Below are 4,594 nucleotides of genomic sequence, written 5' to 3'. Positions count from 1 at the left end.
CTTTTGGACCGATAATCTGTAGAAGGGGTCACTAAGGTTGAGATCATACAAAATGGGTTCATAGCTCAATGTTAGAGCATTTGATTGCAGATCAAGAGGTCACCAATTCGAACCTAGTTGGGCCCTTCTATCTTGGATAAAAATTTGTTACACTTTTTGGACCGACACTATGTCTAAGGCGTCACAAATGTTAAAATCCTACAAAATGGATCCATGGCTCAGTGGTAGAGAATTTGACCGATCACCTGTTTGAACTTGGTTGGGCCCTTTTATTTTGGACAAACACTTTTTACACTTTTGGACTGACACTCTATAGAAGGGGTCACTAAGGTTGAAATCATATAAAATGGGTCCATAGCTTAGTGGTAGAGCATTTGACTGCAAATCAAGAGGTCGGACAGACACTTTGTTCGATTTACTCCCGACCATCGAGTGTCTAAAGGAAAAGAAATAAGAATAATTACCGATTCCAAACCTTATTCCAAAGTCCTAGTGTGGTATCCAAGCACCCACTATTCTCGGACAAGAACCAAGAAATCATTAAGAAAATAGTATGGTCTTATCCAAGCACCCACTATGAACATGGTTAAAAACTTAGCACCACTATTCTCAGACAAGAACCAAGAAATCATTAAGAAAATAGTGTGGTCTTACTATATAATATGGTAGAGAAATAAAAAAATGTTACCCTCATTTGTGTGGTGCTGCCATAAGTGATCAATAGAAATATTTTAAGCACTTTTCTCTTGTACTCCTTATAATTTTACCTTTTAAGGTGGTAAATATTTGTGGGTTTTAAGCACTTTTCTCTTGTACTCCTTCTAATTTTACCTTTTAAGGTTGTAAATATTTGTGCACGGGTGACTATTATGATTATCAGTCAACTGAGTAATAGAAATATTTTAAGCACTTTTCTCTTGTACTCCTTATAATTTTACTTTTTAAGGTTGTAAATATTTGTAGGTTTTAAGCACTTTTCTCTTGTACTTCTTATAATTTTACCTTTTAAGGTTGTAAATATTGGTAGGTTTTAAGCACTTTTCTCTTGTACTCCTTATAATTTTACCTTTTAAGGTTGTAAATATTTGTGCACGGGTGACTATTATGATTATCAGTCAACTGAGTTAAGTGGAAATAAATTTTGAAGATGAAATTAAAGTATTAATTCTGATGTCATCTTTACCTGAGTTTTGGGATATTGTTGTTACTAAGATTCAATCTAATGCCATTAGTAATTCACAATGATAATATTCAAAATACTTGACAAAAAAGAATGGTCAACATAAGATATTTGAAACAAATAAATATTTTGTCCTATATCAAATCACTCATTTGAAATTCCTTAATAATAAACCTCAAGTCTTACATCTTTTATAGAGAAAAGTTCCTTAATAGAAGTCTTATTAGATACTTCTAAGCATTTAGAGATCAACTAGACACAAAGCTAAACATTCTAAAAAAAATTAGGGGTTAAACTTTCTGGTTAACGTAATTTAAGAAACTTATGATTTTTATATTCTCAAGAGTTTAATTGAGCTAGGTCGATTCAATTTAGTGGACCCAAGAATTGAACCGAACCAAACCAACTAGTTAGTAACATGATTTAGTGTAAGCATTTTGACACAAAGTAGAAGCAATAATGGAGGGTTTGCAATAATATAGTTTTCACCCCTTGTTTCTCGAGTGAATATTGAAATAATATGGTTTTCCTGTTTAAGTTTTGCACGGAAGAAAGAAAGACTGGGATGTAAAGTATTATTTCAATTTGTTTGTAATATACAACAATATATAAATTAATTATAAGAAATATATAAAATTACATGTTCTCCAAGGGCTTCAATCAACACTAGAGGGTTACTTTTGCAATCACTCTAAAGGTGCTCAAGATCACAACGAGTTAGATAAAATAGCTCTAGAATTTTGAATCCAATAACTTGAGTTTGACTCGGGATAGAATCTCTCTTCTTGTGGAATCTGCATAAAATAGGAAAACCATTCCAAAATCAATTTTTACAAGGGGTTCTATGGTGTAGTGGTTAGCACTTTGGACTTTGAATCCAACGACCTGGGTTCAACTCTCGGTAGGACCTTTTTAAGAAATGACCTTGATGCGAAAACACAGAATAAGGAACGACAACACAAGACATTTTAAAACAAAAGGGTGTTTCCTAGCATTCGATGCGAAAACACAAATTTTCTCGAGGCATAAGGTGTAACATTCTTGAGTTATTCCGAACTTGCTCCGCTATCATTTTGAGCCCAAATAACTAGCATGAGTTTTCGGTTCCGAACTTGCTCCAAACAAGTTATTCCGAACTTGCTCCGCTCCGCTATCATTTGAACCCATAATAACTAGCATGAGTTTTCGGTTCCGAACTTGCTCCAAACAATATCATTTGAACCCATAATAACTATCATGAGTTTTAGGTTCCGAACTTGCTCCAAACAACTTGAAATCTTGAATTTATTCTCATGTCATATAAAATAGACCCTTACAGAAAATAGTTGGTAATTTGGAGTATGTCTAAACCTTGAGCTAGGATATGACTTCTTGTTTTGTTTGGAGCATGTCTAAACCTTGAGCTAGGATATGACTTCTTGTTTCGTTTTCAGGAACTAAACCTTAGAGGTTGTCATGTCATGCATCGTATTTTAACCATGAAAACTCTTGCGAAGTAACTCTTAATTTTCTCCCCATGAGTGCATAGGTGGCGTTGTCATAATCGTGGCATCTTGCTAGCAAATCGTGGTGCAGGGTGTCACAACCTTACTATGAAGAGAGTAGGTTGTGACCCTCATGTCATGACAAGCAAAGGGGTGTCCCTCAAGAGACGCCTATCCGGCCATATGCGAGCCAACGTAGAAGAATGCCATGATGCGATCGAGGAGGACGATGCATCATCCAACACACCACCACGCAAAGTGGGTATTGAAGACATGTTGAGACACAAGCATAACAGAGACATCAGCATAGACATGAAGGACAAGATAGGCTTGTTGAAGGGCCGGGTAGGGCCCCGGGCCTTAACCTCAAAAGTCGAGAGGTTTCGGAAGGAATTTGGATATGCGGTTCGGGAGCTAAGTCCGTCCATATGAAATATGAATGCTCGCCAAGTTTGGTGTCGATCGGACATTGGACGGACAATGCACGACACCGTATGACACCTCACGAAAATCATGTCTACTCCTGGTAGAATGAAAATGGCTGAAAATGTACTATAAGGGGGTACCATGGTGTTAGCTCTCCACCACCCCTGGGCCCTGTGGCCTAAGTGAGCTACCCTGTGGCACATACGTGTGTCACAGTGTGGGCGAGCGTGCCGAGACGAGTGTCTCGGGCGACTTCCTTTGAAATGGGTTTTTGAAGGACAGTACCGGACGGCACGGGTGTGCCGGTATTGCGTCCTAGCCCGCGTGTTGGAGGTTGCTACATACACCCGCTATCCGGTACGGTATCCGTAAATGACTCGGCATGGGCACGGGAGGGCCTATGCCTCGATAGAACCCGGATGGATGGATGTTCAGGAAGTCCCGATGAGATGAACGACACGCGGGCCCATTCTCGATGGCACGACTGAACGAGTTATGATGGCCGACGACATCCCGAGACTCGGGATGGCGTCAAGACATATGGACCCCGTCGATGGGGATCGAGATGGCAAGATGAGATGCGACGTTGTATTGAGAGACCTTGGCCCGAGTAGAGGCAAGGTCGAGCCGAATGAGTTGGCCTAGCGTAGAGGCAAGTCGGATGTGTCGCAGACGATTGAACATACATGCGCAGGCAGCGTGTGTGGTTGAACAAGCTTGGATTCCGCACAAGCGATGTTCGATTGGCGAAGACAAACCTCGCCTAAGGTCCGACGAAGCCACAAAGCCGGGGCGAAAAATATATATGGGGCTTAATTCCCCTTAAGGCTGGTCGTGAGCGTGTATAGATCACGACGCCGCACGGTCAAGAACATAGGACCGTGACAATTGGTATCAGAGCCACACTTTGTGCGTCTAGTCGGGCAAGACAGTCAAGAGAAATGAACCCAAGAGTTGATCGAAGACCTTGCAAGTGTGTCAAGAGTGCCGAAGTGGGCAGGACAGTTGCCGGTCAGAATTATAATCAGTTGGGGGTTGAAGCCAAGACTACCCAAAATTCATTAGTGTCGTGTGTCGACACCCCAATATGGGTAGATCTACCCGTCAAGCAAGACCAAGCTCACCTGACGAGAGCTTGCAGTTCCGAAGTGAGACAGGGCAGCTGAAATAGAAAGTACCATAACGGTGCGTTTCAAAGAACCATTCACATTAGAGGAATAGTGTCAGTGGTTGCAAGCAGAGAAGCCGAGAGTCAAGACAAGACAAGCGTCGGCCGAGTGCAAAAGCCGTATACAATGTAAGTTCTTATGGGGGGACGACCTTGCTGCAAAGAGGCAGCCGAGTTCGAGCGGGGGAGAGCAACATCAATAAGTCTCTCACCCCGTAAAGGTGCTCGGACATACGAGCACACGTGTATTCCTTGAGTCACCACCTTGTGCCTAGGGTGGATGACTCCACCAACAGATGTCAAGACCAGTATCCGCTCGAGAAGTGAGCAACAAGC

At 41.4% G+C, this 4,594-nt stretch overlaps 1 non-coding gene across 1 annotated transcript; it reads left to right on the top strand.

The window, feature by feature from the left end:
• Positions 1-2,018: 2,018 nt before the first annotated feature.
• Positions 2,019-2,090, top strand: TRNAQ-UUG (transfer RNA glutamine (anticodon UUG)). The gene has a single exon. It is a non-coding gene; the product is annotated as a tRNA-Gln (tRNA).
• The last annotated feature ends 2,504 nt before the right edge of the window (positions 2,091-4,594 follow it).

The sequence above is a fragment of the Cucurbita pepo genome, chromosome 10, assembly GCF_057944985.1.
Source record: "Cucurbita pepo subsp. pepo isolate OVF chromosome 10, ASM5794498v1, whole genome shotgun sequence".
Taxonomy (NCBI): Eukaryota; Viridiplantae; Streptophyta; class Magnoliopsida; order Cucurbitales; family Cucurbitaceae; genus Cucurbita; species Cucurbita pepo.
This window is presented reverse-complemented; position numbering and strand designations above follow the sequence as displayed.